Source organism: Octopus sinensis, unplaced genomic scaffold (assembly GCF_006345805.1).
Source record: "Octopus sinensis unplaced genomic scaffold, ASM634580v1 Contig18750, whole genome shotgun sequence".
NCBI lineage: Eukaryota > Metazoa > Mollusca > Cephalopoda > Octopoda > Octopodidae > Octopus > Octopus sinensis.
The window spans coordinates 266,575-281,201 of record NW_021835997.1 but is presented as its reverse complement, the minus strand read 5'-3'; positions in this window follow the sequence as shown (position 1 = coordinate 281,201).

Genomic DNA, 14,627 nt, shown 5'->3' with positions numbered 1-14,627 from the left:
AACCGCAGAAGTTGGATAATTATGGTTAAAAAATCATATCGTGTGTGGCACGTGTGGGAATGTACCTCTTTCTGTTCATGTCCATACGGGATGTGCTATAATAATAAATTGCCTGAAATATAACTTTATTAGATAAAAAATTAATAGAAAAAATATGATAATGGATCTAAGTGGTGTTTTTAAGACGTTGAAATTTGTTCGTGTCTTAAGACAAGATAAAACATCAAACACAATATTTTGTCTATTCAAACACAATCAACACGACGCGATTGTAATCATGCAGCACTCAAATCTAAACGTCACCAAAATCAATCAAATTGTCGACTTTGAAGCAAACAAATTTTCAAATCAAATTTCTAACGACATCTATCATCGATGCCATTTGAAAACGTGTTCTGATTTTCTGGGAAAGAATTGTTTATATGCTTATTTCTAGAATTAAACACAACTCTAATTTGTCCAGCCACCCCTCTCCACATTGAGAAATACAGCGAGCCATCTTCTTTGGTCATGTTAAGAGAAACTGGCGAAGAATACATCAATGCAGTCCTCCCTTACTTAAAAACGTGCCAATTTAATACCACAGTACTTTGTCTACTTTATTTTTAGTGGATTCAAAACCTCTTGGCCAGTGATTGTGAGAAAGTGATTTTTCGAGATTCCGATCCTTCAACAGGATTCGTGATGGTCCCGGATTTAAAGTGGAATCAAAATGCGCTGGATGAACTCTACACTCTAGCTATCTGCAATCGAGGCGACATTATGAGCATTCGAGATCTCCGACAAAGTCATATTCCCCTCCTCAGAAACATTTTGGAGAGCGGAATGGTTAGATTCTGTGATTAATCATACTTAGAGAGAAATTGAGCGAGAGTATGTTTTTCCGAGAGCTTCCTTACGAGTGTTTGTTCATTACCAACCCACATTTTATCATTTTCATGTTCATTTTGTGAGTTTGAAATGTGGACTGACTGGTTATGGCGTGGGGAAAGCACACTTATTGGAGGATATTATCGAAAATTTGAACTGGGATTCCGATTATTATGTAAAAAGGACAATTTCGTGTGTTCTACCTGGAGATAGTCCTTTGCTCTCCCAAATCAACCACTACAGAGATTCCAATAAATGAATTAGTTTTGTAAACTGGACTTTTTCCTTTCTTTGTCTGTAAATTTTTTGATTTCTGCAATATTCCTCTTTATTTTAACTGATATTCTCTTAATTCAAAATGTCATAAACATTAAAGTTCATATCATAAACAACCAAATGCAGAATTCCATCAAGCTCATAACATAAGGATACATTAACTTTCATTAGACCAGGTGCTGTAAAATTTTTCAGTCCTTTTATTTAATGATGGAAAGCTAAGTGCGATAATATTGAATACGTAGTGAAAATAACATTGAAAATTGTAATGGAAGAGTGGATTTAAATGTTCATGGTCGTCCTTATTCCGGTAATCTCCAAGTTTCGACCAAGTATAAATCTCGACATATAAGCAATAGATTTAATTATTTTTTCATTTTTTATTAATTTTAATGGGATTGTCTAATTTTAAATGGGTTTGTCTATTCTTGATGCGGCTGCAATCAAGTCTAATGAGCAAATAATGCAGGAATATTACCGGTTATTGTCTCTATACAGGCTCTTCGGCGATAATATAGAAGAGTGTGTAATTTGGTGCGCAGAGAGGCGGTTGATCTCTAACACAATGAAATGCGTTCGCTGTAAAGTAAGACCTATATTCTTACAAATAGAGACGCTGCCGTTTATCTAAGGCAAAAAGAAACGTGGACAACGCAATTTGGGTATGTATTCAATGCAATACTTCTCGAAGTATAAGAACGAACAGCTGGTTTTCCAGTAAGTCATCCTCAAACTAATTTTAGGAAGTCATTTCCCGTTAGCGAAAATTTTGATGCTTACGTATATGTGGGCATTAAATTACGAAGGATATTGCATCTCGTACGAACTAGAAATTTCGCAAAATACGATTACAGATTGGACGAACTTTTGCAGAGAACTTATTACGGTGTCTCTTGCAAATGGTCCAATTAAACTTGGGGGACTCGTGGTTACGTAATTTATTTAATTTTAATTTTTAGAAGAGTCGATAGTGGAAATCGACGAGTGCAAATTTTTTCACAGTAATTTGGTAAAACTCGTAAATTTATTTTATTTTTAAAAACATCGCGATCGTTATTTGAATCTTATTTGGACGAATTCACGTGGCGGACCTCGTTAGTTGATAAAGAGAAGATATTCCAAGAATTTCTGCTCCTAATAGTTAACAAATATGTTTTTTCGGCTTAATTTTTATTTTTTAAAAAAATATAAAATCCAGACAATCCAATAGACAATCCCATTAAAATTAATAAAAAATGAAAAAATAATTAAAATCTATTGCTTATACGTCGAGATTTATACTTGGTCGAAACTTGGAGATTACCCTTATTCCTCCGGAAATTCACTCACTGGACCTCCCCAGCAGATATCGACAAGTCTGCTACCTCTGAAAGCTTTGTGTGACTCTGTCAACTCTTCGAATCCTGGTGAATGGATGACTCAGCTCTTCGGGCTCGTCAAAGATCGGTTTAAGCGGATGCCTAGAGGAGGATGGCCTTTGACTGTGGATTACTTCAATTTGAAGTTTGGGAAGAAGAAATTAATATCTGAACTAAAGAGGCTTATTGCTTCCAGCTTTATGGTCCTTTACTCAGTTGTTCAGAAATAAAACAAAAATTGGACCCGACACTCAAAAATATTACATCACAACTAGACTGGGGTCCTAAAAAATTCCTCAAAAACTCAACAGCCCAGGACTATGGATGTAAATAATTCATAATGATATTTTTTAGTTGTTTTAACCCCGTTTGACGAATTTGAATATTGGGCCAACCTGAGTTGTGAAAATTGTGAAATCAAATCAAAAATCGCTCATAAATACAATACAATTCTCTCTCCTTTAAGTCGAAAATTCGACGGACTTTAATGTTTTGGGATTTCCGAGTTGAATGAAGTTGTTGAAATTTGTTTTGATGTTCTCGACGATTTATGGCGCCATTCAGATTATGAAAACTATCCAGAAAACAGAATGGAGCATTTTATGTTTGTTTTAGGTAATTAAACCATTCCTTAAATGTTTAAGACAACACTTTTGCATGCCAAATATAAACTGTCCTCAGCAAGGAAAATATTTGGAAAGAAACTTTTATTAAATCAAAAAATTTATTAGAAATGGGGATAAAGGTCACTGATAGATTCGAAGAAATGTGTATATCTCTCACCGAACAATTCTGGCCTCAATACGTTCCCCATAAATGGAAGGGGGGACCCTTCAAGCCTAAAATGACGAATCAATTAGGCAAAAGAATTAAAGAAGTTAAATTGAAATATTTACACCTCAGATTACAAAAATCAGAACATGTTGTGAACAGTTTTCTAGATTTGTGGATAAAGAAAACAGGATGTTTACAAAATAACAAATATTTAAGCCTTTTGACAGTTTTTTAAATAAATAAGACTTGGACGTATTTCAATCCAGTGTGTATACGGCTAGGGACTGGGGAAAAGCAGTGGCTGAACATGAAAAAATTATTTCAACTTTTTTGCCATGTTTTATTGATAAATTAAAAGAATATTTCATACAATTCAGCCAAAACTCGTGTAAAGTAGTGGATATTTTTTATTTTAAGCTTTTAACAAAACTTGGGCAATTCACCGACCTTGTTGCTATGCCTCAAATTAAGGAGAAATTAATAGACGAGAGGTTAAAAAAATATTAATATTTTTTAAATAGAAAGAATCTTTTAAGTCAAATGAATATTGATGTAATACATTTCCAAGAAGAGGTTCACTCAATTATGTCACACAAGACGGAACCTTCTAGAATAATCCACCAATCTTTATTTATTAATCAAATGTCCTGGGTATTCCATCAAAACAAAAAAGTCAAAAACAAATTTATAAAATAATTTATATAGGTAGAAGAATATATTGCGATTGGAAAAGCAATTTTAAGCGATTTAGACGGATTTTCTAAACACCCTAAATGGCATAAAAACAGAACTATCATTATGGAAGCAGGATAAATACAACGACTGGTGTCGAGAAATTCTCAAAAAAGCAGATTCCTCAGAAAATAAGTAATTTTGTAAACTCAAATCCAAAGGCTGGTCATCACGGGCAAAGTAATGACGATGGACCATACAAATGGGAAGCTGAAAGTAAGCTATAGTGACGAGTTGGTTGCCCTACTGGAGGATGTCCATCATTCGTCAAACCTCGGTTTTACCATTCCGTCAAAAATAATGGAAATTGTCAACGAAGGACAAAAATATTATAATTATGGAATTTCTCTTCGGAAAGTATAAAAAAGTTTGTTCCAGTAAAAAACAGGTCGCACATTTTTACAACTCGATTAACCGTCAAATAATCCCCTGTCAGAAACCAATGATGATTTCCACGGCAAGAGCCTTCGAGGAAATTATCCGAAAAAAACAAAATGGTCGGAAATGTTTTTAAACCACCTTAAAACAGGAACCGACGAAATCACGTGGAAAAACTGTGAAGAATTGGAAAATTATGTTTAAAAACTCAAAGAAATCAGCGAAAAACTTTCCAAAGAAAATCGACGTCTAATGTCAAGCCACGAGCAACTCATAGACAAGGTTTGTTGTAGAAATAAAAAAATCAGACAATAATGTTATTTGACGTTGATTTATTACGTAATCAACAACAGTGGAAGAGTGAAATGGTCACGTTTCGGCAAATATTCACATCCCTAAATCCCAAGTCTTCATTAATAACACGAAATAGGGATATTCGCCGGAAGATATGCAGGGTTGGAGAAATCAGTGGGATCACCAACTTTTCAAAGCTCTCGATTTCCAATATCAGATTGGAATGGAATTATTTAATGATATTTTCTCTCCATTCAAAATAGATTTAATTTTTAAGCATATTTTTAAGTCGATTAATGTTTAGACAAAATAAATTGCAATTCAAGCCTTCTCTTGAAGACTCGAGAATGAGCTTCATGAAGGAAGTCAGGAGATTCGTCACTACTCCAAGACAATTTAGAGGAGTCAGCGCGGGAAAACAAAATCGAATTTTTCCGACAATGATAAACTTAAACGTTGACAGAATTAAATCTGTTTATGATAAAATTGAGAACATTTTTGAAAAATTAGAAGATATTCTCGTCAGTTTTAAAGTTATTTTTTGTATTTTATATTTTTAGCTGTGGTTTGTTCTCAGTTCGGTTGAAATTGAGACTTTTGTTGCTAAAAACGTAACGAAAATTGAAGAATTTGAGGAAAACTTTCGAGAAATGAAAGCAAAAGGAAGAGAAGCAGAAAGAATTCCAAAGTAGAGTTTTCTATATTTACAAAAGTGAGATAAAAGTGGATTGTGTTTTGATAAACACAGTTTTGATGAAGGTAGCTATCGACGACTTGTTGGAAAAGTATTTTGAGGCATTGGTGGTCACATTGAGTGATTCGATCCAAGCCACGAACAAAAAATTGACTCAAAATATTTTCGAGGCACAATCTTCATTGGAAAAGACTCCTCAGTCAGTCGAAGAAGTTGTTGAATATTCCAACAAGAAGATTGAATGGACTCGTGAACTTAATTCTGTTTATTTACTAAATTATATTTAGTTAAAAATTGAAATTGATTCGGTTGAAAAAAAGAATAAATTGTTAAAAATTGTCGCGGGAAAAAGTGTTCAATCTGTTGGAATGGCTCGGAGAAATTTTCAAAAATTCGAATCAACGATAAATAACTATGACGTAATGCTAAAAAAACAGGCATAAAATTTTAAATTATTCAAAGATTAAAGCAATTAAAGAACAAATTTCGAGTGATGTGATCGAAGCACGGAAAAAAGTTGATAAAATTAAATCGCGGTGGAATCATTTAGTTCAAAATGACGAAGATTTCGAGGATGATTTTGAAAAAATCAAAGAAAAAACCAATCAAATTATTTCTCAAAAAATAATTTTGACATTTTTATAAAACAAGTCGAAATTTTACGGTAAATAAAATGTTTTATTTTAGACGGAATGTCAAATACTTTGAGGCTGATTCATCTGAACTTGAAAACATTGGAAAAATAATCCAACAAATTTCTATGAGCCAAGAAAAATGGAATTTGTTTTTAGAATTTTTTTCAGAATTAAAAAAGCTCGAATCTGAGGACTGGATTTCATTCAGGTTTTTTCCGCATTATCAACTGCAGATCAAACACGGAAGATTTTACTGACTTGATTAACCGATGGCAAAACAAACTCAAATCCGAACAAAAAACGTTCATAAACATAAAATTATGCAACGAAATCGAAAAATTCAAAGTAAATTAAAAACGGAAAATTAGGAATTAATTCCATGCTTGAAATGGCTCCGAGGTGATGATCTGACCGTAGACCACTGGATTGAACTTTTTAATTTGATCAGACTTCCTAAAGATATGACAATTGAGAAACTTTTATTTCGAGATATTTTGAATCAAAAACAAGAAATTATTCTTCAATTCGAAATCATAAAAGTAAATAAAAATTAAATTTTATAGGAAATAAATAAAAGGGCCAAAGGTGAGATCGCCATTAGAAGATCATTGAGAGAACTCGACTTTTGGGGTTCAAGTTTTACGTTCTCATTGACAAATTACATTGCATCGGACAATTCTGTGGTTAAAATCATTAAAGAATGGAAAGAACTACTTTCCTACGTATTTTTGGATTTGTTAGTATAAGATTGGGGATAATCAGTTGATTGTCCAATCTCTCATGTTCCTATTTTAAGGTCAAACATTTCAGATTGATGTCAATTTCAACTCAAATATGTTTATAATAATGAATCCGACTGGAAAAGGATATGGTGGGCGACAAAAGCTTCCTGATAATTTAAAACAACTGTTTCGGCCAGTCGTCATGTCCAAACCCGACAATGAACTGATCGCTGAAGTGATTTTGTTTTCTGAAGGATTTGTTGAAGCTAAGAAAATTGGGAAAAAACTTGTTTCAATATTTTCTTCTGCCGAGTGATATTTATTATGTTATTTCCAAGAAGTCTTCTTACATATCGTCAACATTATGATTGGGGATTACGGGCACTTAAGACAGTTTTGAAAAGCTGTGGAAATATTATCCAAAAAGTAGATCGAGAAAAAGGTTTTTTTAACAGTTAAAACATTTTTAAGCTGGTTATAATGATATTGAATTTCATGTTGTGGTTGAAGCTCTGCGTCTTAATACTTTGTCAAAATTGTCTCATTATGATTCGCTCGTGTTTAATGATTTGGTCAAAGCTGTGTTTCAGTCTGTTCATCTGAGCAATGTCACTAACAACAGCCTGACTGAATATGTGAAACAGAGTTATGTTGAAATGAATCTTACTGAATCTTCTATGCAGGTTTTTTTATTAAAAGGGTATAAAATTTCTTAGATTCAAAAGGTTTTCGAACTACATGAGCAAATTCAACAACGTATTGGGGTCGTGAATGTAGGTCCCAGTGGATCAGGAAAGTCGACTCTTTGGAAATTATTAAAAAATGCTTTGATAAAAAATGGACAAATAGTCCGACTATATGCCCTAAACCCGAAAGCAGTGACAAAATTGCAAGTTTTTTAATCAAAAACAATAAAAATATATTATAGTTGTTAGGACAGATTGACTATGACACTCGAGAATGGACTGATGGGATCTTAACATGCGCTGCTTGTCAAATTGTTAGAGAGTCCTCAGAAATACTCTCTTTCGTGGTCTGTGATGGAGACATTGACCCGGAATGGATCGAATCCCTTAATTCTGTCCTCGACGATAATCACCTTTTGACACTCCCATCTGGTGAAAGAATTAAATTTTGAGAAAATGTCAATTTTATTTTTGAAACTCATGATCTGACGAATGCTCCTCCAGCCACAATTTCCCTATATCAGGTATTTTTTAACAAAATATGCCGACTAGTAATGAAACTATAGATTTCTCCGCAATTGTGAAATCTTGGATTAAAAAATTTAGCTCAGACAACGAAAAACTTGTTGAATGGATTGAAACTTATTTTCACAAAGTTTTTGATTGGTGTCTCAAAGAGGTTTCCACAAATTTGCAGAATTTCTAGATTGGGACAGTCATCCCGATTAGTGCTGTTGGAGTAGTTAATAGTGGGTTGTCACATCTAAAAGGAGTTTCGAATTTGTTGGAATTTGCCATCGCAATGATTCGTGGATTCGGAAGTAACGGAAAAACAATTTTCCGTCAGCGTTTAGCCCACTACGTAAATTCTTTTATTTATTATTTTTTCAGGTTTTTGAACTTATTAGAGAAAATAAGAAATCAGCTGATCAAGTTGGGTGGTATTTTGACGGAGAAAAGTTAAAAACCTTCACCGATGATGTATTCTGTCTAAATTATAAATAGTTCGATGCCGATTCTGTAAAAGAAACGTTTTTTGTAAACACTGCACTCGCGCAACAAAAAATGAGTTTCTACACAAGACTATTAGATTCGGACAATATTCACAACTTTCTAATGGTTGGACCACCAGGAAGCGGGAAAACGTATTTTAATAAACAGAGCTCTTATTTACTAGTCTAATGCTTGAAAAATGTTGTCGAGACAGAAGATCTGTTTATTTGACCACAATTTACTGCAGTACAGAGACGAGTCCTCAACATTTAATTCTCCGCCTTTCTCAACTATGCATTATGTTAACCACTGCGACAGGAAGAGTTTACAGACCAAAAGATTGTGAAAGAATTGTTTTATATCTAAAAAACATTGATTATTGTAAACCAGATAAATGGGCAACGACTCAACTTGTTGCTTTTCTTCAACAAGTTTTGAGTTGTTATAAATTTAGATTTTCACGTATAATGGATTTTACGACGATAATCGTGAATTTGTTCTTTTTGAGGGAATTCAAATTGTGTGCGGAATTAGTGACCATGATACTGGTCGGCATGTGTTGTCAAGTCGATTCACCTCTGAGATTCCAGTGTGCTATATCGAGTGAACTAAAAATGGTTAAAATCTCGCTAGACCGACAGAAGAAGAGGAAATGAAAAAAAATATTTTATAATTACGTTTTGAATTTCAAACTTCCTGGCTTCTCTGGATTGACTGAACACAAAAACATGGAACTGATAAATTTCCTGGTTAAGTTTTTTGTTGAGGTTTCTTGTGAGTAATTTAATAAATTATAGTTGAGAAAAAAAATTGACTTGGATAAAAATCCTCAATGTATATTTAGTCCCAAAGACTTAAGCAAAATAATTTTCAGGTTCGCTAATTATGACTTTTCAGCACAATATGATTCAAAATATGTAAAAGATAATTTTTAGTCAAAATTAGTTATTGAAAGTGTTAGTACATGAAATTCTACGTTTATTTCGTGATAAAATCAAAAAAGTTGAATCCTTAGAAATATTCGACGATTTATTACATAATATGATTAAATCAAGTTGGAATTATTCACTAAATGATTTAACTTCAAGTTTATTTTGAATTTTAAATTTAAGCGATTTTTACATCCGTCGGAAGAGCTTCAAGAATTGGCTGAGAAAATGGGCAAATTTGGTCAATTTCATCAGATATCAATGGGGAACGGTCAGTGCGAAACTGCCATTAATGAACTTGCGAAAACTGCCAAACTAGGGCATTGGATTTGTCTGAAAAATCTCCATCTTGTAACACATTGGTTACTATCGTTGGAAAAGGTAAAATTAAAAAAATAAACCTCAATAGGAACTTACTTCTCTAAAAGACCAACATGCTGACTTTCGTTTATTTATGTCAACTGAACAGCACTGTAATTTCCCATCCACGTTGCTTCAAATATGTGTCAAGATTACTTACGAAGTATTTCTTTGGTTTATATATAGGCTCCACCCGGAGTGAGAAATAACATGTTTCGCTGTGTTAGTTCCATTCCTAATGAATTTATCACATCTTCGATGCCTTCTTTGTCACAAGCAGTATTTTCTCCCATGTGCTTTCACGTGGTTGTGCAAGAGAGGTGTCGATTTATACCACAAGTTTGATTTTTGAAAACAATTCTTTTAGGGGTGGAGTATGTTCTATGAGTTTTCATACTCGGATTTTAAAATTGGTCTGGAAATACTTAATAGAATAATTTCAAAGGGTAATATTCGGCCATTCTACCCTTATTTATAGCTTCTGGGAAGATCAGATTGGAAATAGTCCACGGCTTGTTCGAAATCGCAGTTTACGGCGGCCGAGTAGATAATCAATTTGATATGCGGATTCTTAAACACTTAATAAACAAATATTTTAATTCCCGCGCTCAGGATTCCAACAATCAGGTATTTTAAAGTCCCCTCAGAATGCACATATAATGTAAAAAATATTTATTTGAATGATTTTAAGGGTTTTTTAAAATCGATTGAAATGATTCCCGACATTGACTGTCCCGGAATACTTGGTTTACCTGCAAACACAGACAAGTCTGTACAAGATATTAAAAGTGGCGTTGTCTTAACTGGACTGAGACTTTTCTCTAAATTCAATGTAGAATCAGTAACATTCGATAAAACCATTGCCTTGCTGACCATCAATTCTTTGCTAAAGCAGTGGATGGTTTGCAATAAGGTTGTCATAATGAGTTATTTTGAAGGATAAACGATTTATTGAATTGGAAATGAGTCATTTTGAATATGATTCGAGTCATTCACCAATTCGTAGTTTTCTTGAAATTGAATTTTTTACTGTGGTTGAACTCGTACAAATAATTTATTTTGATCTTGGAGCTTTAAGTAATTACTTACGGGACAAAGCAGTCCTATCACCTGAAAGTCCTGAAATTGCAAAGGATTTGATCAGTTTAAAATTTACCAAAGGTCCCGGCTAAATGGTCTTCAAAGTGGGAAGGACCGTCAAATCCTTTGAAATATATTTCCATGATTGCGTCTAAAGCTTATAAAATCGAGAAATGGCTTAATCTAGTTCGTAGTGGCAATCTATTTTTACAAAAATTTAGCGGATTTACTAAGACCAAAAACATTTTTAAAGTCACTGAGGCAGTTTACTGCAATGTACTTTTTTGAAATATTATTTTAGAACGGAACGGATTGAAATGGATCTTTTGCAGTTTTGCTGTGATTTGACAAATAAGGAAAACAACAAACTTGGAATCAAAGTAGAAGGATTAGAACTTGAAGGCTGTTTATTTTCAAAAAATAAATTTATTCCGAGTTCTGTTAGTTCGCCTATTATAACAAGAGTTCCAGTATGTTTCATGTCTTGGAAGGTGGTCATTATTTTAAGTAATGTCAGAATATAATCACAGAACATTTCGAAATTCCAGTCTATTTAGACAGGAATAGAAACAAAGTTGTTATTTCTGTTCCCGTCGAATGTTCAAAGGATGAAGCAAGTCAGTTGTCTCTTGCCGGAGCTGCATTTTTCCTGTCGGACTTAATTTAATTTTGATTAGACTTTCAATAGTTAAATGAAATTACCAAACATTTTTGACCCTTTTAAACTCAGTAAAAGAACGTTAGTTTTTTTAAGAGCACTTAATAATTTTTAAATTTAATTCCGAAAATCAAATCATTGGTAGATTTTAGAAACACGAATCATTCAAAGTGGAAATAAATTAAAAAACTAAATGGTTTTTTAACATGAAAATCCTAGCCATTACTGCTTATTTTATAGAATTTAGTTAATTAATGACTAGTCCAGAAATATTAAAAACAACAAAAAATTTTAATTTTACAATAAAAATAAATTAATTTGAAATCAATAAAATAAACAATAAATTAAGTATCAGTTGAATTTCTTACCAATTAAATTTACTACAAAATGTGTAGTCGCATATTGCATTTTTGAAACATTTATTTCCAACATTTTAAGTTTAGTGATGGTTTCACTTTGTTTGAAACCCCACAATGTCAAAGGACGTTCAATGGAGCCAACCCTCTTCGAAGGAGACCTCATACTACTAAGATCCCTCTTTACCCACACGACACCTGCACGGTACCTGACCTACCATAAAGCTAAGAGGTGACATTGTGGTTTTTAGGTCTCCCACTGAACGAGGAGTTCTCTTAATTAAGCGTTTAGTTGCAATGGAAGGTGATTTGGTCTCAAAAAATGGATGTGTCGATTTAGTAACTCGTTAGTGATTCATAATTTAGGTTCCACGAGGGTATGTTTGGGTAAAACATTTTCGGTAGTGTTCCCAGTTTATAGTCGAGAGGTTATATCGTATAAAAGTTGGTTTACCCTTTAAAGGTCCAAGGTTGAGTTTGTATAAAATTGGTAGATGGTCACTTCCAATATCATTTAAGGTGTACGGTTGTTCCATAAATTGAAGAGTAGACATAGAGACCAATGCTACGCCCAAATAGTCCCACCCTCCTGGTGAGTAATGATTTGGGGTTTTGATGTGATGACCGAGAAACTGAGAGATTCTGAAAGCTTCTTAAGAATGATGCCATCCCTGTTGGTTCTCAGACAGCCAAAAGATGTGCATTTGGCATTTAGATCCCCGAGGAGTATTGACAAATGATTGTGTTTATCGGCAAAAAAGTCCTTGATAAGCGATGAATAATTGGAAAGGGATTTTGAGTACATCCCTCCGATTGTTACCCACCCTTTTTCCAGAAGGACGTCGATTGTGAGGAATTCACACAATTCCTCGGACACAATTTTTAGATTTTTCACCCTTAGAGTTGATTTGTAGTAGATAGAAGTGCCTGTTCCAGCGATCGAGCCCGGCTTCCACTTAATATCAAGGGAACGATAGCCATCCAAGTAGTAATCATCATGTTTTTTGATTTTTGTTTCGTTTACGATCAAAAGGTCCACGGGGTTATGGGATAACATATCCTCAATCTCTGAACGCCTTCTCTTTAGAGAACGTGCGTTCACAGCGATAATAGACAGAAAGGGGCTCACGCCTGATCAATCCTTTCCCTTCCAAGAGAAAGGGACAACAGATTGTTGATATCGAGGCCTTTTTCATCGCATATAGCGATTATTTTGCGAATCATAGAGGTAAGCTCAACGTCGATAGTTGGTGCTTTCCTCTTAAAGCGGGTTGGAGGCTCTGTGTGTTGTGTATTGGGAGGCAAAGTTGCGTCTTCACTAACATCTGTTTGCGTTGAGGAGTCAAAACAGCGGGAAATTGAGGGTTTTCGCCATACAGATTCAACGGCCTCCGCTTTTGACCATACAGTTTTTGAGTGTTCTGCTTTGGCCAGTCTGTCCCTGGCACTGAGCTGCTTTTTTAGTTGTTCAGTGGCTGCCTTAGCTGAAGAGCAGCCACCGTAGCAAGCCAAATGCCCACTCAGACCGCAGTTTATACATTTTTTCTCAGTTTTTCCTTTAATCGGGCACATTTTCATATTATGATCACCACCACAGAAAAGACATCTTTCCACTTCTTTGCAGAAGTTAGCAATGTGACCAAATTGTTGGCAGCGAAAGCATCTTGTTGCTGGGTTTTTAAACCATTCGCATCGTATTTTTTGAAATCCCACTTCGATTCCCATCCTTACAAGCGAAGTGGCTTCTGCCCTCGAATTCAGACTCAACTTTCCAACAGGTATACTCCGTCCATTTTTGTAGAACCGTTGGAAAGTAAAACCGGGGTTGAGAATTTCTTTGAGGTAAAGATCCAGGTCTTCCTCGGAGACCCAAGATGGTATTCCCTTCAAGACTACGGTCGATGGTTGCAGACTGCACGCAGAAATATAATGGCCGTCCTGGCCAAATGGTTTGTTATACTCGAAGTCATTCACAAACGAGTCCCTATCACTAGAATTTGAGAATTCGAGGGTAAAGTCCCCAGACTTCCTGGCAGTAATTCGGGCCTTCTGTGCAGTCTCGGATTTGGTTAGAATATTAAAGGACTTTATTCGTCCAATCGCATAATTTTTTATCTGCAGCGAGAGGACAAGAGACTCAGTACAGTTTGGATTGTTCAAAGAGACTTGAGAGGAGTGTGACCCCTCCTCATCTTTGATACGGATTTCATCTTTGCGTTCAAGCTCTTGAGACACAGAAGATTTTGAGTTTTTGATAGTTTTATTTTTTGCACCACGAGAAACGAAACGTGTCATGCGTATACCCGTGCTGGTATTTTTCACTTTATCTGAGCAATTTCGCTGTTTTACACTTTATCTGAGCAATTTCGCTCCTAAACTTGACGAAAATTCTTCATCTGAGGACCTCGAGAAGTCTAGCAATTCCCTTATTGGATACATAAAGTCTTATCTGGAAACATATTCTACAAAAATCGTCTCAAACAATAGGAAAACTCACATGCCAAACATGAATGTTGAAATCCTACTAAGGAAAAAACAATGTCTAAGGAACAAACTCCGGCGCTGCGCAGATTTTCGTGACCGGTCCGTTTTGGAAAGTGAAATCTTCACCATTACGGAAGAAATAAGAAAATCGGCGAAGGTGGCGAAGGATAAAAAATGGAATACTGAGTGCAAAAAGCTACATAAAGGAAGTCCAAATTTTTGGAAGGTCTACTCGAAATTAATCTCGACGTCTGAGAAAACTATACCTAAACTGCTAAAACAAGATGGATCCCCTGCATCTCATGAAGAAATCCCGAACATATTTGCTGATAGTCTCAAAAGAATACA